Raw genomic sequence first — 21,962 nt, forward strand, 5'->3', positions numbered from 1 at the left:
GCACTAAATACAAACAGTTTTGATTTGCCACCTGTTATCTATTATTTGTCAGAGGGAATGACAAATATACTTGTCTGAGAGATGCTGAAGTAAGGATTTGCTGCAGCCAGTGCCTAAATTGCTTTTGTATACTACAGTGGATAAAAATCTAGAAAAAGAATTGAGTATTGATTTTCCTAATCTGTTTTGTTTGTGTTTCAACAAACAATACATACATGTGCAATATTTATACTAAAAATCTTTGTTACCTCATAAACTTTCTTATATATTTGAATTCATAGATGCAAAAACCAAACAACAACAATAAAAAAAATAAAAACAAACAAAACCAACTCATTTTCAAATATTTGCCATTAAGTCTTCATTTAATTTGATCTAGAAAACAGTATAGCATTACTTTATTGTTGTTAGGATTTTATTTATCGTCAACCGATGATGCGTCTTAGATTTGCTGAGCCCATCACTGAAGTAATAATCTTTTGGCATAAGATCTGAATCTCAACTTTTGCTCTCAGTTATGTATGATTTGTTTTCTTCATGCTGAGTCTGGGGTGGTAGGTGCCTCTACAAATGGTCCAGTTCTTCTAATGCGGAATGGGTAGGTTATTTTCCCTCAGTAAAACACTAGGAATTAATATTAAATGGTTGTTTTACCTGTTGTTGAAATAACTGTTTTCTAAGTATCTATGAAGTAACTAAGCAGAAAGCATTTATTTTGGTCAGCAGTCAGTATATGTCTGTATTCCCATAGTATATAGACTGGCTGTAACCCAAACCGTGTTCATGAGTGATTGTGCCCTTTGGGAAAATTCATTTAGGATACCATTTTTTTTTTTTCTTTCTTTGATGATGATGGGATCTCAGGGGCTGGGCCAGGTGCTCTGCTCTGCTTACCTGCACAGCATCTGATGGGGGAAAGTTAAATCAACTTTCAAGGGAGCTGCCAGAGCTGAGTGTGTTTGATCTGGAGCTTGACAAGGGATGGTGTCCAGGCTGCCAGGTGGAGCAGTAAATCCAGCAGGTCTGAACAGAGATGGGCTGTCTGTGGGTAGGTAGGGGAAAACTATCAAGTGAGGGACTACGAAGTGGCTGTTCAGTGAGACCATCCCCTAGGGAAGGTCTGAAGTTGACATGAAGCCTCAGCTTTGAGGAAGTTGAGATTTGCCTTTACACTGTACATTACAAGTTTATCATCTTGAGAATACCACCTCATTGTTCTAAACACGAGAAAAAGCAAGGTGCCAGCAGCTGGGTGTGATGAATACACATTCGGGCTGCTGATTGAACTGTATGCAGATGGTGTTCTTTGCCAGCTAGCTCGCTGAGCAGCACACGTGAGACGTCTCTCAGCAGAGTGCGAGTCCTCTTGCTGTAATTGTTTCATGCTTTTCATGAGCAGAAATGTAATTTGCTCTGTCTCGTCACATTTTTTTGCCACGTTTCTTTTAATCTCAGAGTTGCTTGGAAAGAGGGCTTTTAAATGAGTAATGCAAAACCAGCTGGTGATAATTTCAAGAAAAAGATTGTGCGGAAGATCCACATTTATTGCTTCCCCCCAAAGGTTTTGGGGCTTTGATTTCAGGATGGGCTTTCTTTGTTTATTTATAATGAGCAGAATATGGTGGATTTTATTTCGATCAAGCCAAAGTTTGAAGCCCAGAGGGCTGCAAGCCCACACAGCTCTGATGGGGCCGCAGGTAGCATTGCTCCTGCAAATGCTGCATGGATAGTGGCAAAAGTGCTGCTGGCATTTTTCTTTCTCTTCCACTGGAAATGAGCAAAACAGTTCAGTGTCTTCAGGGTTCTCATCACAGCTCTTGTGATGATGGAGCAGTACAGTGGGAGAAATCACAGGTTTCTCTGCCAGATTGTAGCCCCCTGAACTCACACGAGGCTTGGGAGTGCTTTGAAGGGGAAAAATGTAGCACATTGTAGTTATTAGCACAAAATTAATAACAAGCTCTTCTGTATAACAGAAAGAAGCTGGAGAGAAAATAGCCTCGTGCTTAGCCCAGCTATGAGCTGTGCGCCTTTGGGATGCTAGGGGCAGTGTTCTGTCAAGACCTCGATAATCATTCCTCCATCCTTCCTGCTCTTCTTGACCTGAACCGAAGAGCCCCAGGGCTGTGTGATGTGGTGCTGACCTGTGGAGGAGGGGACTCAGACATAGCCTTTCATTTCCTAAAAGAGGGAAGATTCAGGTTGGATGTTGGGAAGAAATTGTTTACTCCGAGGGCAGTGAGGTGCTGGAACAGCTGCCCAGAGAAGCTACAGATGCCTGGAAGCACTCAAGGCTGGGTTGGATGGGGCTTGGGCAGCCTGAGCTGGTGGGGGGCAGCCTGCCTGTGGCTGGGTGGGTTTTAAGGTCCCATCCACCCCAAACAATGCTTTAAATTTATGATGATCTGAGTCTCTTGTCTGGGGGAGTGGAGTGGGTTTCTACCCATGATACTCATTTTGGTGACAGCAGTACACTTTGTAGCACTACATGGTCATTAAGGGAACTGGCTTTGGTTTGGAGTAACACCTCTATGGCTGAATGTAGCTGCCACAAGATATGCACAGTGAGTACCTACAGTGCTGGTAGGATTTTTAGTGTTGTAGAGATAAACAGTGGGGAAAGAAACACTGCTAAGAAGCAGTTTTGCTTTTGCAGCTTTTGAATGAGATGCAGCCTGTGCCTTGTATTTAAGGCTCTGCCTGTTTGCCTGGTTGAAATATTTTCCCCATTTCAAACAGTATTCATATGATTGTGTCAGATTCCTTGGCCTAAATTTATGACTCCTGTGCTTTCTATGTTAGCGACATTAATCCACAATTCTGTCAGTGGTGGCATTCCAGCTTGTGTGTGAGACAAGCATGTGTGGAATTTGTGAGACCTGTGCACATCCTACATCGAGAAAGGGAGGCAGCCCTGGGTTTAGTGCAGCACTCTGGGATCCGGCAAGATGAAAGGCAGCATAAAAATGTAAAATATTGTAATTACTTGAGCAGGATTGTTGCCAAGAGCCTCTCATTGTTCTAGTATGCAGGAACATGTGCTGCTCTCTTAATTTAAAAAGTAATTCAGATAGCTTAATGAAGGTTTATTGGCTCAGGAAGGGAGTGCTTCAGCTGAGGGGGATTTCAGGAGCATCCTTTGGTTCTTTTGAAGAACAACCAAAATCCAGGAATGGAGGATTGCATGAAGATTTCTCAAGGGAAAGCATTGTCCACTAATGGCCGTGTGATTCGGCCTCACATTTTTCTCCACTGTTCACCGTGAGTGCTTTGCTAAATGTAGCTTTGTGCTGCATTGTGTGTTCGTCATAAACAGATCTCTACTAACCTGAATTTTTTTCTGCAGGAGTTTACAAACCATAAAGGCATTAAAGAAATGAGGCAGGAGTGAGTTGTGCACAGTCAAGTCACTATGAAGTATGAAAAAATGCAGAGGCTGGATTAAGAAATGTAGAGTGAAATACTTCTCAAAATTTTTTGGGTTAATAAACTTCAGCTTTTCCTTGTCCTGTAGTTTCATATTGTTCTTAGCAGCTGTTAATGCTTATAAATTTTTGTTGTTTCTGACTTTTACTGTCTGGGAGAAAACATTTTAGGAAAAGTACATATCTTCTGGAAACAGACCCCTTCCTAGCTCCCACCTGGAATCAGATCTCTTGTTCCAATAAATTACCATCTGAAAGAGCTGTGGGAGGCCACATACATGGGTTTTTTTGGTGCTAAACGTTTAGTAGACATGTGCACACTCATGTTATGGATCTGGCACTGTCAGGATTTCAGTAGTTCTTGGCTTTCACAGAAGTGTTTAGCTTAGGTCACATTTCCAAATAGCTGAGGATCAGTGAGAACTCAAGCCTGTAAAAAATCTGGCTATACTGAATGAATTATTTTGCTGCCTAAAAGGGAACAAATCTGTCTGTAGAGACTGGGAGAATTCTGGCCAGGGTGAGAGGGTATAGGCAGCTGCTGGTTGCTCATTTAAAGTGTGTGCACTTGAAGCAGCCTCAGTCTGTTCAGGAGAGATGACCTCCTAATGCAGCCTGCTACTCATACAGTGATGGCAATCTGACACGTGAAAAGAAGCATAAAACTCATGTTTTTAAGGATGAGTCAAATATTCTTTATATTGTTTAGACAAATGCAGAGCTTGTCTTCCTAGAACCAAAGCCACTCTTCATCTAAAACCAGGAGATTTTATGCAAAGTGTTAAGAGAAAGCTGCCATTCAGATGTCCACTGAAGTGTCAGCCTAGTGCTAGTTTACATGTTCTGCCTCCTTAAGTTGTGCTTTTCAGAAGGCCTGCATTGTGATTTGGCAGCCACAACCATGACATTACCTCAACTTTGTTTGAGGATTATTTGCTCGAACCTATTCTTCCAGTTCAGACAAATGTAGCAGAGAGGCATTAGAAGTCACTGACACTAATTTAGGCAGCATCCCTGATCTTTTCACAAACCTTCCCAAAAGCTTACTGTGTATGCTGAGTGATAGAATGGGAGCAGAGGATCTCTGGAGCATGCTTAAGTCATTGCGTAGGAGGACGAGAAACTACCCAGGAATTTTATCTTTGAATTCCCATTGAGGAGAGAATATGTAGTTTCTGAAGAGCTGTGTGTGTTTCGCTGTAAGTGTGTCTGGACATTAAGAGGTGCTTATAAAGCTGTGGAGGTCAAAGTGAGCAGTATATATAACAAATCAAAATCAACTCAACTGATAGAGTTTTAATTTTGTATCTTGGTTCCAGTTTAGGAATACCAATTTATTTAAAAATGTAATTGAACAATATTGTTCGGTCAGTTGGTAATATACATATATGCATTTCTATACATGCATGTATTTGAAATATTTGTATTTGTGTGCAGTTGTATTATGAAATCTTCATTTGTTAGAAGTCACTAATAAACTATTCTTGATCAGACCAAACAAACAGGAAAACCACTTGAAACACTCTCAGTTGTTACTACTAGCAAGCAGATAATTCCAGTGATAACCTGTCCCCATGATTGTCATATATACTAAATCTAACACTGTGCTTGCATCTTTCAATAAAGCGATTCTTGCATGAAGTCTTTCAGTTTGCCCACATATGGCTTTGCTGTTAAGATACACAGGTTGCTCTATGGCAATTCCTTGTCTAGTAGATTGATCTTTGGCAGCTGTTTTTCTCTTAGATTGCTCTTTCACATCTCCCCACTATGCCAACCTGAAGGGCTCCCTTGCATCCATTTACAGCATCAAGGGGTCTGTTCTCTGAATACTTACTAAATTGTTTAAGTCTTTTGTAATCAGCAGCTCTGTTCTTTTCAGTAGTAATGGGCTAACAAAGCATGATTGTGAAGGGAAAAATTTGGAATACAGTGGAGTCTCTGTGGTTGGTTGTGCCGTTTCCGTTCTTCCCAACTGAGCGCTGGAGCAGGGCAGGCACAAAATCTCCCTCCCTCTATGCATCAACCTCTTCCTTCTGTTCTTCTTGGCCACCACAACACCCCAAATGCAGTGGGTGTGGAATGTCAGCAGCTTTTGGGCCATCATTGAGGTACACACTAAAGCTAAAGAATGCTATCCTGCATGCTGATCCTGGAAGGACTTATCATGGGGGACTGCTCTGGATCAAGCAACCGTTAATTAGCCATTGATTTTCACTTTTCTCATACAAACTGGTATTTACCTAGCTTTTCTGCTGTGGGATTTCCGCAGAAAGGAAAAAGGACAGAGCTTCTATTTCATTTCTGCAGCACCTCACATGATTTAAGATAATAAATGTTAATATTACTGGGATATCTGCTTGCTAGTAGTAACATCTGAAAATGTTTCAAGTGGTTTTCCTGTTTGTTTGGTCTGGTCAAGAATAGCTTATTAGTGACTTCTAACAAAGGTAAGTGTGTGTTGGAGGTACTGTGGAAATCCCAGTTGACTTGTGAAAATTCTAACCTTTGATAATTGATGTCAGTAATTTATTTTTCTGTTTTGCGTTGAGATTAGCACTTGCAGACAGAGTTAAAGTTAATAATTTACATGTGCCAGAGGCACTGTTGGGTTATGATGCCAAGGCTTTTAATGACTCTGGTAGATGTGATATTAAGCAAAGCCACTGGAAGTGCTACATGAATATTCATTCTAATGACATATATTGGGAGGCAAAGGATTGCAACTTGCATGATGTAGCTGTCTCTTAAAAAATTAAATGAACATATGGTAAACCATAGGCATTTTAAAGAAGCCCCAGATAGTTCCATTATATTTGGCAGTGATGGAATAAAATAATAATGATGAGAAAAAGAGAAGTTTTCCTTCTGTGTGCGGATTTGAAGCAATGATTGTATCAGTATCACGTGTGTATGATAAGTGGGAAGAGACTGCCCATACCATCTGAAATTGCTGACAGCTGTTAAAATCAGTCTTGTAACATGTGCAAAAGCATTAATCATGTTGCTGACTACATCTGTTCTTTGGAAAGAGGACATGTCTTTCCTTTGAGGACAGCTACCTGGCTATAAAAGACTTGTTTGTAATTGTTATGCAGAACAGTGTGTCATCCCATTACCACAGACTGCGAGCTTGTGATAAGAACTAATTGACTGGCAATTCCTTATTTGCGTCACATTTTTGATTCGCAGAAATCAATGAGTAACCTGAAAGTCATGACATTGTAGAGGTCAGTGTGTGCATATCCAACCCGGCAAACTAGAGTTTGATGAGCTGAAAAAGTAATGAGGCTTTTGTACATTTTTTAAACTTGGAGGTGCTGAACATCCAGCTAAGTCTGACTGAGGCATTCCTGTATAATCTTTTCTACCTCAGAACTGGTGATGGTGTACTCAGGTGTCATCTGCTGTCATCAGATGGTGATTTTGGTGCGTCTGATAAAGTGTCATTTTGCCAAGAAAGCAAATTGAGTTATTTTTGACATTGTTCTACATTAGCTAAAGAATATAGGATTTTTGTGGCAAACCCAGAAAAAGAAGATACTCCACTGATGGAGATTGTGCTAAAAAACATGAGGAACATATTTTGTTCCTTCAGAACAGCTACCTATATGCTTTATACTAAGCAAGATTTGTAACGTGGAAGTTAATTTGTTTTTTTTCAGGTTCTGCTATGTGGTCTGCAGCATTGTGTGTGAATAACGAACACTTAAAAACAGGCATCCTGCAGCAAACTTAAAAGCTGCAGTTGCTGATCTGAGTATAATGCACTTCACATAGTTATCATAAATGGTCCTGATATGACTCAAAATGTTTTTCTGTGCAGCTCATCTCCATAGACTGATTGCATGGAAAAGGGAAGGTCACTAATCATTGTTCATGCAATGTCTCTAAACTGTCCATTAGAGCAATTACTAACAGTGCCAAGTTTTCAAGAGGGTAAGACTTTTTGTTTATCTCCATTGTTGATAATACTTTGAGTGGAATATTGTATTGAATGAAATGAGACAGTTGCTGGAAACCAGGAAGGAAAAGAAGGAGGATCTGGGTTGTTTCGGTCTGAAGAAGAGAAGGTAAGGTTCCAGGACAAGGGTTTTAAATCAGAAGAGGGGAGATTTAGGTTAGATGCTAAAAGGAAATTTTTTACTCAGAGGGCAGTGAGGCACTGGCACAAGCTGCCCAGAGAAGCTGTGGGTGCCCCATCCCTGGAGGCACACAGGGTCAGGTTGGATGGGGCCCTGGGCAGCCTAAGCTGGGGTGGCAGCATACCTGCCCAAGGCTGGGGCTGGATAGGCTTTTAGGGGCCTCCCAACCCACGTCATTTTATGGTTCTACGAAAAGAAAAAATAAATAATAGAAAATGGAAGAAAGTAGAAAGATGAGTGCAAACCGAAAGAGGTCAAGGCAGCTGCAGGTGATTCAAGCTGGGTGATGATAGGGAAAGGAGACCTTTGAAGTCTTTTGCTGGGCTTTTTTTTTTTTTTTTTCTTTAAACACAAGAAGTGGAAAAAAATCAAAAGGAACCCAGAAAAAAAAAAAATCACCAAATACAAGGTGAAACATTGAGGATAAAATAAGGAAAAGAAAGAAACAGAAATAGAAAAAGTGCTGTGGATAATGGTCATACTGTGTTGTAAATAGAAGAAAAGGTTATTCTTGCTCCTCGCATTTTCCTGCCACCTCCCCAACAAATGAAATTTAAATGAGACACCCAGTTATAGGAAGACTGCCTCAGGAAGTGATAGATACTGGAGTAAAATCTAAAAGGAGGGAGGTGAAGGAAGGGAAAGCAGAAAAATAATGACAGGCACATGCAAAAATACTGTGTAAGGGATTCTATATGATTGCAAAAAAACACCAAACCAACAACCCTCCCCCCATCTAATTATTATTTGAGATGTTCTAAATGGTATTGATAGGTAAGGTCTAGGCTTGTAGCCACGGAATCAGTAGATTCCAGATTGCACAAAGCTCCAGCATCCTAAATGGCGATGGATGATTTTGTTTGGGCAGCAGAAAAGCATCTTAAAGGTCATTGTGTCCAACTAAGACCAATACTGAATAAATGCATGTGTGTATGGTATGGGCTTGGAACATGCTAAAATCAGTCTTTATGTTGTGTAATCATGTTCAACACCATCTGTTAAATATGGTTGAGCTGTTAAAGCACTTGTATGTTGAACGATCGTGTGAGCACTTCATGTTAGTCAAGTAGTTTAATCTGTGGACCAAATGTGGAATTTGCAGCCAGCCTGAAACTGTAGGTAGCCTTGGGGATTTCTTTACAGGGTCTGATTTGTTTGTTTGTTTCCTATTTTGGTATATGTTCTTGTATCCTGTCATGTTGCTTGTTCTCTAAAATTTCCTTTTAAGAAAGGAAATTAAGTTTCCAGATGATTTTGGTTAAAGCAAACAATAACCCAAAACTTCTATTTAATTTGATATGGAGCAGCATTTATGTTGTGCAGTGTGCACTAAAGGGGGAGGGATGGATGAAATGTTTTCTGCCTTCAAACAAATGGCTAATGTGCATACTAGGACAGATCTCTTTGCATCTCGGGCCTTTTCACTTATTGCGTTAATATAACTACAAGTTATATGTTTGTTTACTATTTAAGAATTTCCTCTTTAGGGAATGAAATATTTCCATATTAGCATGGCAGAAAATTCCTCAAGAGAGTGCTATGGTTTTACTTACTAATTAGGAAAATCTTTTTAATCCTGTAGACTGAAAAGAGACTGGAATGTTTCCCACATAAGTAGCTAGCCATTATGCTTCACATACCTTAGCCAATATAAATAGCCTTTATTTTCCTTCATTCATGGATTTTTTTTTACAGAAATATGCAATTGTTCTCATTTGTGTGCTACCATAGGTGCTTGTGGCAAAGAATTTCTTACATTTTCTGAACTGTCTATGTAAACGAAGATCAGATCTCGTTTTAGTGTGGCTACTGGTTTTCATTAACTGTCTCTGTAAAAATACACAATATACTGTGGATTCTGAATTTAAAAAACAAACATGGAACGCTGATTTTTGACATTTGTTGTGTTTTGAATTCATCTAGAACAAGAATCATTGTCCCCATTTTGAACAGTAAAATATTCTTAACATTCTTTTCGATAGGAGACATTCTGATACTGTTAGAAGTACATTACAAAATGGTGCTTTAGGTAATCTGGCAAGAAGGTGGAGCATGATATTTGTAAATACAGTGCCATCACAGCTTAAAGTTACAACATGTTGTATAATTTATACCGTACTGAGTTGGTGGCATAAGTTATTCTATTCATTCCAGAATGAGAGGCTTACTTCATAAGACAAAACATTTTTCTGAAGTTATGCTTGCTGCATTATGGTACTTCAACCTCTATGGAGCTTAAGCTGTTAGCCCTTCAGGGACATGGCAACAAGGCTCAAGCACATGAATATTCTGAACTGAAGAGCTTCATCATGGCTGCTTTTGTGACATGTGGAAAATCCTCAAAAACTGGCCTTGGCAACTAAGAGAGAGGAGCCATTTTGTTGGTGTTGCTCCCTTGCACTTTGCTCTTTGCAGCACTGCCCCATAGTACATAAGGGAAGGTGAGCAGCAGTGTACTCTGTGGTGTAAACACTGCAGTATTTTGGGAGGGCTTAACGGGTAAAAAGCATATAGTATCACCTGCAGTACTGTTTAGCCTTGGTTTTCTTTAAGCTGATCTTCACCAAAATGGGAGATTGAGTGGAGAGGCGGAACATGCAACAGCATTGTAGAAGTAGGAGCTAAGGGTCTGTAGTGTCAAGTCATTAGTAGCTTTTCTCTTGAGAAGGCAATGATTTGTTAAGCAGGTTTTCAGAGGAGCATCTGTCAGCAAAGGAGGGCACTGAGTTGCCTCATTAACAGACCCAGCTGAGGAAGGCACTCACCTTTAGTAGCTCCTTCTCAGTGTCCCTACTTTGTTTCTTGGTTTTCCCCTGGTATGCTGTTAGGAAGAGTCAAGAAAGCCTTTTGCGTTGTCTTCATCTGAAAAAGAGAACCCATGCCCCACTTCCCATGGGGAACCTCATTTTTTAGCAGCTTAACTGAAGAAAGGTTTTGCCACATCCTTTGAGCTTCCAAGGGCCTCATCTGCTCTGTGGCTGCTGCAAGAGAGAGAGTTGATCAAACACTTTGAGAGACCAAAGTAGAGATCTTCTGCAGTGCCATGGTGATTTTTTTTTTGTGTGTAGAAATTGTAATTCTCTCCTGCCCACTGGAGCTCTCACACTGGTTCAGGAGTGCTTGCTCAGATAATAATACTGGGAGTTCAAATGTTTCTATGCAGTGATGACCTTTGTCAAAAGACACAAAGATATTTTTCATTTGTGTTCCAGAATGTGTAGGTATAGTAACTTTTTGTTAAATATTTTGGCAATAAGGTTTTAGGAAGGAAAGAATTTGATTCTTTGGGGCTTTACTCCATTATTCAACCTTGTCAATTTAAGTAGATTTTTCCCTTATTCCAGCTATTTTAAAAGTTGAACAGTTGTTTTTGATTACTGTTCATAAACGCATCCAGTCTACAGTGATTCTCACTGAATAGATTTTGAATTCAAAATGTCCTAAAATATTAGTATTGGAATCATGTAATATCTTATCTCAAATATCCCTTTTTGTAATATGGTAGCTGGCTTCAACCTCTGTAACACTGAGAGGTTCTATCTCGTAAATAATGCATATGCGTTAGGCCTCTATTCAGTATTCTGTCTATTGTTTTCTGTTATCTTTCTTCTTTATGCAGTTCTGATGTAAAATGAAGATGATTTTAGACACATTCCCCCAGGACAAGAAAACTGTTAGTAAAATTCAATTCTCTTTCCTGCAGAAATTTGAATGTAATCCGAATGCATTAAAATTAATCTTAAAAGGCAGCATTCTTTGCCAAAAGGTATCAATAGTCATTTGTGCACCAAGTTAAAAAAGTATTTTGTATGTTCTAGTAGTCTGCAGCTGTCTTTCAACAGTCATAAAGAAAACTTAAGGAATGACTTTCAGAGGTCATTTTACAGTCTATTAGAATATTGGTATAATGAGTTTTATTCATTACGAATGCAATTCTTGATATTTGCATGCCAATACATCTTCAGTGCTGCAGCATATGTTGAGCAATTGCTTCCTGGGGATAGCACGGAGCCAGGTTCAGTTTGGATTGGTTTCCCATGTACTGCTGGCTCTCAAAAATCCATGTAGAGCTTCTGCCAGGTTCTCCATTTTATAAAGATGAAAGGTCAGCTGAGAGGCATTGTGCATCCCACAGCTGTTTATTGTGTTATATATATATAGTTTTCGCAAAACTTCAGCGTTTTTGAAGTAAAGAGTTCTTCCCCTGAGAAACAGCCTGGCATACTGTATTTGTTGAAGTAGTTCTTTAAACTGCCCCAAACGCAGTAATACAAAATTGTAAAGACATAAAAGTGAAAACAGTACTTTAATGGGCTGTATATGAATGCAGCTCCCTGAATGAAATAGCAATTCTGACAGATTCTCATAGTCCATTATTCACAATTCAGAAGACAGCCTGCTAAATATTTTCAGTTTACAGCATACAAACAAATCATACACTAAAATAATTATATGTCAGACCATATGCCTTGGAAGTATTATACTGTGTAAGGGGCCTTAAAGGGTCTGTATCACTTAATCATTTTGGAAACACGTGTTGCCACTGAAGATGATATATATACGCAGTAAAGACAAGGACTGTGAACGGTCCCAAATTGGTGCATACTATAGTAGTAAATAATCCAGATAGCTGCGTTTATCTACTCAGGTATGCATATCTATCACACTTACAGCTGTATCAAGCAGTTACAGATACAGCAGTAGGATCTTTCTCTCATTGGAGGTAAACACTGACTCAATTTCCATCAGTTAAAATCTATGATGTGGAAGAATGCCTACTTTTAAACCCAGTTTATTTTTGCACAATTAATTAACGATTCAATACTTGGCAATTTTGCTCCTTTGTGGCTGGGTTGAAATGCCTGTTTTGTCCGAATGTCAGTCACCAGAAGTGGTGTTTTTTCATCATCTGGGAGATTCTTTAGTTCTGCATGCAGCCAGTCGTGTAGGCAGAAGAAAAGAGAGTAGAGCAGTGGCAGAAAAAGAGTGGTATGAATGGTGCAGCTCCCAACATGATGCCACAGCAGCAGCAGTTTCATCAAATGCAACAAAGCCCTGACTTGAGTCTGTCTTAATTTAATCAAACGTGTCTTGTCAGAGTTGAGTGATTATAGAGTTAAGCCCTTCGCTTTGTGTAACGTGAGGTGGGAATTAGCACAAGGCTGTTGTTTTGGTGGGTGCTGGGGTCTGTGTGAAGCAGGAGGAGGGCTGGGCATGGCCCTGCTGCTGCTGAGCTGGCACGTGGGCTGCTCCCAGCTCACACAGCGGGTGAGCCGATCTTTGCTGCCCTGCGGTTTGGTCACATGCTGTGTCTTGTTCAGTCAGGCTTTGGAAGGCTCTGGAACAGAGACCAGAAATGGGTCTCTGTTTAGCTCAGCTGTTTCTAACCTCTGAACCTCTCCCTTCTTTTTCATCAGCTTCCTCTGAGAATTGCTGTATAGGTCCATGATCCTAAATTAATCATTCCTTTGGAGGTGAGCCATACTTAAGCTACAAATAACAAAGCTGCTTCTGGTTTGATCTTCTATGGTGTCTCACTGCATATGAGATGTGGAAATCTTTATTGACTTTATGAAATAAGCTTAAATATAGAAAAATTAGGTTTTCTTTAAGCAATTTACCTAAGTTTCTTAGCAAACATATTTTCAGTATTATAAGTTGCAATCTATTTCCAGACATACATAATTAAGAAATTTCCATGACTTTCATAAATCTTTAAAGGACTTTTATTAGACAATTAAAGAACAGAGGGGAATTTTAAGTGTAGATAGGAATCTTACATGTTATACAAATTGCTCTTCATTTGGTCGAGCACGTGATGCTTAGATCATCAGGTTTCTTAAAGCAAACACAAGGTCAGGACTGGTGCAGTCTGCACTTGCTTAATCTAGGTTTTATTTTTCAAACAGTGAAATATAAAATGAATGAGGCTTTTTCCTCCCCTGGGCACCCCAGTTCTGGAGAAAGGATTCTCCGATTCACAACTGGGCCAGACCCAAGTCTGCTAGTTCCATCCAACTGATTTGTGACAAACCATTCCTGGCGTATACCTTGTTTCTTCTGTCTATCTCATGAAATCCTTTCCGAAGAACAAAGGGCAGAATGGAAACTGAACTGATTTCTCAATCTTACTGTGTGAAAGAGGCAGGGCCGTGTACACCACTGTAATAGAGTGCTTAGCAGGACATGACCGCATGAAGATACTGTGTGCATGTTTAGTTCAACTGATTTTATTGTTACAAACTAAAATATTTTCTAAAAATAAATCCCTAAATTATTCTGAAGCATTAGAAAACCATTTTTTTTTTTTTCATTTTCTATTTAAATTAAGCATAAAATAAAGAAACCAAAGATGTCCTATTGCTATTAGAGAATTCATAGCAGGACCTCTTTGAGTGTGGTGAGCCAGCAGAGCATGGAGCTTCCATTACTGAAATTATTTGATGTGAAAGTTTCATCCTGAGGTGTAGATGCAGATACCTTAAATCAAAGAAACTAAATACAGAGCAGATTTTATAATATTTAAACTTCTGCATGTAAAATTGTGCCACTGTCGCTTGTAAATATGCTAAACGCCTCCTGTAGTGTCTTGTAAATATGCTAAGCACCCCCTGTAGTTAGTTCCCCCACTACCGTTATAGATGAGAGCAAAGAAAATGTATTTCTTCCATTATAGCTTCTTTTCCCAGGTGTAAATGTGCTGTTTTGTTTGGCATTACCAGCTCAGCTGTTTGACTGACAGGTTTCAGAGTCTGCCGTAATTGTGAGCTGTGCTCTCAGTCGCTGTGCTTTGGAGTCAGCAGGGAATGGTACTGCATGGTATTTTTTCAAAGAAAGAGCACTGCAGCACCAACATCTTATAAATCTTGAAAGCTTCCTCCCCCTCTTCTTTCCTCTCTTGGTGTCTTTCAAATTACTGTAATGGCACAGTTACTTTTACATTGCAGCATCATAGTCTGAGCTGCTGTAGTTATAATTGTCTTAGCACACCCATTATAGGTCTGGTTTTCTGTGTGTTATTGAAAGGTTTTTAGGTCTTTCTGACAGGCTGTCTATCAAATGCTATTCTGCGCTTGCTTCCTAGTATTAATAACTGTAACAAAGCAGTATAGGTAGAAAAAGAGAAAATAGTTTTCAGAAAATCCTGGTTAAAACACAGAAAGAAATACCTGATGCCAGAATAGCTTCTGGCCAGCCACAATGGGTCAAAGCTCTCCCAGCTGTACACCAGATTTCTGGACCATGTTTATGTGCTACAAAGCCCAGGCAGTGCTGTGGGGCTGCCTTTCTGCAGGGGCTGCCACGTGGCAAATTGAGCCTGCTGCCTGCAGCATCCCTGTACCTTGATCTGCTCTGCACCATGGTCCAGCTATGAGAGCCCTCTCCTGGCTCAGGTGTCTGGGAAGAGCCAGGTATTCATGGGATCCTCTGAGGGAGGTTCAGGACAAACGTGATGAGGCCTGAGCTGGTTCCTCAGTTTGTAAAAGGAGGCCTTTCCGAACTCAGTGGTTTTGCTTTTCCTATTTCCCCATTGTTTGGTTGGGCAGCCCAAGAAGTACTTAGTGGATAGTTTGTAAATCAAGAAGCTGATACTGCTCACCCATTGTGCAACTCTGCTTCTTGTGTTGATTTGCACTGAGCAATGCTAGGTTACTTGGTTAAACTGGCAATTCAGAAATCATTTATTGTGTACTAAAACTGGAATATTCCTATTGAGTAATGGACTGTAGTCAGTAGAGGTAATCTGAAATGATGCTAGCTTGATGAAGGACAACACTGTTTGGTTGTACGTCTGAGTTTAGGTTTTAAGTTAATCATCTTTTTCTTCTCTGAAGAGTTGCTTTTGCTGTTGAGATATGCGTTCTGATATTATCTTGCCTGCCATATCTTTATTTAACCATATTGCTGAAAATTTATTATTTCAGCCAAAATTTATTATTTCAGTTTTTTATTTGGCAAGCGTATGATTCTAGGTCTCTGAGCAGACCACCCAGTGTTGTCCTACTGTTCTGTAGGTTCTGCTAAAATGGCATCATATTTCTCTTATGTTCATTAATGTGTATGGCATACTTCACATGCCTACCTCTTTTCTGGTATTTATTAATTTATGTGCTAGTTTTCTGCTTTCAGCATAAGCAAATATAATTGTCTTTATATACTTTCAGGTGAAGAATGGCTTACTTACCAGGGGGAAAAAATAGTATTGGGCATAAATAGCTTCTGAGTGTTTTCTAACATCTCTTATTTATTTTGTGGCTAAGAGAGAAGTCTGCCTGGTTTAAGAGCAAACCTGCCCAGAAAACAGATTGGAGAAAGCACAGGGAGAGCCCAGAGAGTTTTCAAAAACACGACTCTACTTTTTGAATGAGGAACTGTGAAAGATGGGGTAAAACTTAAGCATGTAGAGTGATTTTTTTAAGAACGCATATTAAAAACCAAACATAGCGCTGAGGACCCAAATGCTAAAGGTCTGTTCGCTGGATGAAATTCTGAGTAACCTACAAGATATTCAGAAATACGTTTTGAAAAAGAATCCTTTTTCTGTGTGTCATTTGAGATTTCATTTACGTTTTGTAGGCTGTGTTGCTTACCTTCAATTTTCTAAAGAGTGATTCTATAATGATATGTCAGTAGAAATGAGCTAGATTTATTGCACTTCTGTAACCGATCACCTATAACTTGTTGCGGTACATTATTTCCCCCTGCTTTAAGCTGGTTGCCTCAAAAGATAAAGCATGAAGAGTGCTCTTCAACTCTCTACTCATACTTCTTCCTGCTTCTGTTAAACATTTCTATTAAATATTCAGCGTTTGGTTCAGTAAAAATTCTGATTTTTCTAAAATGAAAAATGGATACATTTGGAGTTCATTTTTCAGTTCTAGTCGGAGATTAATTCAAGGAAGTGAATGAAGACCTTTACTTGCTTTTTTTGCTACACAGTTTTTGTTCTTCCAGCTGTGACTTTCAAGGTAATCACTGATGCTTCCTAAAAACTTTGTGGTTTCATAACAACCTATAAGATGTTAGGCAATGCCTGGGAAGACATAAAAGCCTCTTGTTCCTTGCAGTATTTCAATATACTTTTTGGTGTCACCAGAAAATAATTTTGCTCTAGTACTTTACAGTATGTATTATGCTTCAGTCGATCTGTGTTGTTCTGTGTGGATATTTATATCAGTTGGATACAGTCAGTGCTGGATGTTTTGGCTGTAACTCACCTAGCTATTTTGTGCAATCATCTATTGTAAAACTCTGGTCTTCCCATGGCTTTTTCCTTCATTTTGCTTGATTTTCTTCACATGAACATCAGTCCCTCTTGTAATACCTTCTGTTTCAGCTCAAATATGCATAAAAGTGCTATTCTACTAGCTTTTCCCAGTGTCTTGTGACAGGGAACTGTTTAACTGATAATGCAGTTTAAGCAGTTTACAACACCCTGACAGCCCTACCCAGTGAGTTCTGGCAGTCACCATGCCCTTTCTTTCCTCCAGCTGTACAGTGTAGATGTTTGACAATGCTCATACCTGATCCTCAGGGTTGACTAGGCAGTAGGCCTAGGAACAGGGCCTTGGGGACAGAGGGGGTGGGGGGGGTGGGGGTACAGAGCTTCCAGTCTCTTGGTGTCTCTAGTGGTGGAGAGACCTACAGTATCCTCAAAGAGGAACATGACTAATTGGTAAATGGTTCCTTAAATGTATTAAATGTAGTATCTGCTTAGCAGAGCAGCCTACTAGAATATATTTGTATAGTTGTATCAGTGCTGCTCCAAAAATAACACCTCCTATTTTGTTCTGTTTGTCTGTGACAAAAGATGGGGTCTGTTGTGGTTGGTGTTGCAGTAGAGGCTGAACCTTATTCTGTTACATGTTGTTGCTGTGTGACAGATGGCAGGAATGGTATCTGACATGGAATTTCTATGAAGCAAAGGGATGGAATTGAATTATTCCGAAATTTCACCCATTGACATTCATCAATGCTTGCTGACCATTTCTGGAGACCAAACATGGATGTGAGCACAGTGAGGTGGTGGGTGGTGCATTTCAGCAGTGATGACAGTGACAGTGGGTCACCTCTGCTGGTGCAGATTTTGACAAGTGCAGCATGCAGGCTCTTATTCATTGCTGGCAAAAATGCACAGCTAATGGTGGTGACTGTTGAAAAGTAGTGTTTTGTAGCTGAAATTTTACTCTTTTAAATAGTGTTATCATACTTTTAGTGTCTGTTTTAGTTTCCATGGAAATGAATAGGAGACATTACTTTGGGGCAGGTGACCTCCATATTACGTGGTATATATTTCATAAAAAGAAAAGACTCTGGATGTGGCAGAGTTGAACTGCTCCATTTTCTTCCCTTGTTATCTCAACTTTCTGATTAAAACTGTTTATTTATTTATTTAGTTTTGTAACTTGTGAAGATCAGCTCTAGCCTGCTGGTATGATGATGTTGGTAAATGTACGTGAAGATTTTAATTGGCTCCTCATACCTGCTGGCAAGGCAGGGTGCTCTGGTGACCTCCTGTTGTCTTGCTAGTCCACTGTCACCTTTGAAGAAATGGTGGTCCCTCTTTCTGCCAAGTTTTAGTGTATAGGATGGCAAGGTGCTGAAGACTGATTCTTTTTCTTCCCATTGCATTACTTAGCCTTACTTTTTAATGTAAATTTCTTGGCTTTGTGTGTCTCTGCACTTACAGTGAGAAGAAAAGCAGTACGTTATTTCTCCTTCACTGCTTTTATTTGCTTTTCTAATTTCTGATACTGTGCCCAGGCCATGAACCTTATAAAAGTGATATGTGCTGCATCAGGTCTCACTTGTGCTAATATTTTAGGCACTAAGTTTTCAGTTTTTCTTTGTCAGCATCTGAAGTGCTTTATTCATCTAATTCATGAAAAAAAAAAATACGATGGGGGATTAAATAAGAAATAGATGTTATGCTGCATTTAATTTTGAAAGCAAAGTGAGCATAGACTAGCCATTAGAATGAGAAATTGTGTGTTGCTTCATGTCTTTTATGTCTTTAATTTTGCAAATATTGTGTCTTTTGCTGTAGTCAAGGCCATCTTTACATTTCTATCTCAAGTGACAAATGCAAATGCCAGCCCCCTGAGCTCTGAAAATACGTGTGTTTGAGTTATCCAATTCTACTCTACAACTCGGTATGCAGAGTCTGCTGTATTTGGCTGTTAGGGTAAAATTTGGAATCACTTTCTGTTGTAAATTTAAAGCCGGAGGTTGCAATTCTGCATTATAATTAAGCATAGAGCTGTTTTGGTGAGTTAACGTCCTATATAAAAATCAGACCAAATTTTCAGCTGATGGATTCCAGCTTATCTTTATTAAAATCAATTAGTTTTTCCATAGTACATCACCAACAATAAATTCTCTAGTATCACTGGGAGATAATGAATAATACCAGATTATGATCTCTGTCTGAAAGAGTTGGAAAAGAAAAGATCCAGAGGCAGAAAATGAAAACTGGATGATAACATTAAAGATACAAGAAGCAAATGGGTGAAGGAACTGTTATATTTACAGAGTTATCATCTAAATAGAAAATTGATAGAAGTGCACCAGGAACTGGTTATGTAGAATAAAGGAATGAGATGGATACGATGCAAAGGCAGAAATGATATTTGAATTTAAAAAAAAAAATTGAAAATCTCTAAAATTTCTAAGCTCAGTTTTCATAGGATCATAGAGTCGTACAATCATTTCAGTTGAAAGGGATCTCTTAAGGTCATCTATTTCAACTCCCCTGCAGTGAACAGGGACACCTACAGCTGGATCAGATTGCTCAGAGTCCCATCCAGCCCAACCATGAGTATAGTCAGGGATGGGGCATCCACCTCTCTGGGCTACCCATGCTAGTGCATCACCACTCTTATTGAAAAAAACCTGTTTCCTTATATCCAATCTAAATCTCTCCTCTTTCAGTTTGAAACTGTTTCTCCTTGTCCTATCTCCTTGTTTTATACAACACATAAATGTCTCATGGTACGCTCTGATCTCAGGGGAGTAGAGTTCATTAAGTATAAATAAGCTAAGTATGTATACATAGAAACCTGTCTCATGGAACGTTTGCCCATGTGTTCCTTGCACATCTAGCCTTGTACAGATGTATTATAGGAGCCATGAGATCAGATGAAAGGACTGGGAGGAAATGCTGTCAGTGCCCGTAAAAAATAGCAAGGAAGTACTTGAACAGTAGAGATGAGGAGATTTTCAGCTAAAGAAATAAATTCTGTCTTTCTCACTGGAAATACTGGGCTGTGTATCTGCTGCAAAGCAGAGGGGTTGTGCTAGCATAAGGCAGGTTGACATGCTCCATTTTGATGGGCTGGATGCACACAGGCTTGATCATCTCTTGTGAAATGCATCAAAATCTCTCGGTTTTTTTTGTTTTCTGTTTTTTGGTTTTTGTTTTTAAGTTTTTATTTTTTGTTTTTTGTTTTTTTTTTTAATATAGGAGAAATATTTTGGTTGCAAAACACGTAGCTGCATATTCGCTTACACTTCCCAAGCGTGTGAATGCATGCAGTGAGATGGATGACAGTAATTTTCGCAGCTTAACTTGCCACTTTATCACGAGGAAGCAAATAGCATCCATACGATGTACATGCTATTGCCGAACAGGTTCTTCCTGTAGTATTCGACTGCAGTTAAATCCCATCAAATCTCCTTTATGACTCCTTATATCTCGAGACTCTATTTATGTCAGATTTAGGGTGTGTAATTCACTAGTGGCTGTGTTGAAAGCAATGTGCTCTAGATAGGCGAGCAGCTGCTGACTGCTTCCACAAATGCCATCCTTGGAATAGGGATGTGGGCCAGGAACATCTGTGTGAGTGGGAAACCTTGAATTCCTATTGCTGAAGGATTCAACAGTCTGATTCATGAAATGGATTTTTCTCTCATAATTCGTACTGAAGATTGGAATTTGCTATTTGTTAATCCCATTACGTGAGAACAAATGCTTTGAGTGAGTCTGATTCATGCTAGGAAAAAAGTATGTTAAGAGAGTCTAAGCAAAATCTGTGTAACTGATTAGAGAACCCAGTTCTTTAGTTGTTGTGGGATCTGATGGATCCTGGTTTCTTTTAACAGAGGGGGATAAAGATGTTAATGCAAAGTTTTAAATACAGTGAAAATGAATACTGATCATATGAAATACTTGGTTTCATAGGAAAAAGCTATAGCTTAGGTTTAGACGTTTCTGTTTTTCCTACACACAAAATAATAGTGACTAAAAACAATGATGTGTGGCTGCCATGGCTAATGTGAATGTGTACAGCATCGGTGGTTTAAAATAACAGGATCCCTTTTAGTTGTTCAGTAGAGGTGAGGAAGAGCTGTATTTTTTTGTTGTGCTATGGCATCTCATTTGAGCAGATGTATTAGCTGGGGGAAGGGGAAATTTCTCATATGGTTGGCCTTTTTCACAAAGGCCTAGTATTGTGCTATCAATGATTTTGAGGAATGTGGGAATCGATGTATATTACAATATACTGATATGACTGAAAAATGGTTACTGTAACAATGTCGTTTTTAGAAATGAGAGCAGTCTGCTGTGTTTCGAGTCTGCAGCAGCCAAAAGCCGACCTAATGATAAACAACAAGCAGTGACAAGCATTTTAGGAGGATTTATTAACCTGAATTTCTGCTACAAAAGATTTTAGAGCTGTCATGTGTCTTGATGAGGATAATCTATAGAAAACACATCTTTGCAGTGTTACGAGACACATTATTTGCTGAGCTGTTTTTTTATTTTATCCTTACATGTGCAATATGTCCAGTAATTCAAATTTACATAATCCCTTTTTTCCCCCAATACAAAACCCGAACATTTGCTATAGAATGCCACACTAACCCTTGGCTTTGGTGACAAAGCATTATGATCCTTTCAGATGAAATCCTGCCCTTTGCTGTCCATCTCTAGTGCCAGCACTCTCAGTTTTGCAGCCACTGCTCAAACAAGCTCCCACTAATGCCTCTCAGTGTTCACTTCTTGTGTGGTGTTGTGGTATGCTCCACAGGCTGATGTGAACTGTCCTACCTTACCCTTAGGTAACAACATCATTTTGTAGAGACAGAGTTGCTGTGGACACGGTGGTGGTGGGTTGATGGTTGAACTTGATGGTCTTGGAGATTTCTTATAATCTTAGTGATTCTGTGATTGTTTCCTTCATGGGACACCAAAAGTCTTCTCCTACCAACAGAAAATGTTTCAGGTTTTCAATATAAGATGCAGTATCTGGCTATACATGACTGTTGTTTTCCCACATGATCACATCAGCTTTTAAGGTGTTTTCATCTATCTTCTAAGTATCTGAGAAAGGCCAAGAGCTGCCCTGAGTGCTCAACACAGCCTTGCAGCTGCACAGCCTTGTTGGCCATG

The 21,962-nt window shown here is 39.4% G+C and overlaps 1 protein-coding gene across 2 annotated transcripts in view; it reads left to right on the forward strand.

Moving 5' to 3' along the window:
• The window catches only part of SMYD3 (SET and MYND domain containing 3), a 327,921-nt gene that overhangs the window by 118,073 nt on the left and 187,886 nt on the right, over positions 1–21,962 (forward strand). Inside the window, exon 1 of one of the 2 annotated variants that reach the window (XM_032443560.1) lies at positions 7,316–7,364. The exons of the other annotated variant lie outside the window; for it this stretch is intronic. The gene's annotated coding sequence lies outside the window, so the exon portion shown is untranslated. Of the gene's footprint in view, positions 1–7,315; positions 7,365–21,962 lie in introns of those variants that run through there. 2 annotated transcript variants of the gene reach the window in all.

Source organism: Coturnix japonica, chromosome 3 (assembly GCF_001577835.2).
Source record: "Coturnix japonica isolate 7356 chromosome 3, Coturnix japonica 2.1, whole genome shotgun sequence".
Lineage (NCBI taxonomy): Eukaryota > Metazoa > Chordata > Aves > Galliformes > Phasianidae > Coturnix > Coturnix japonica.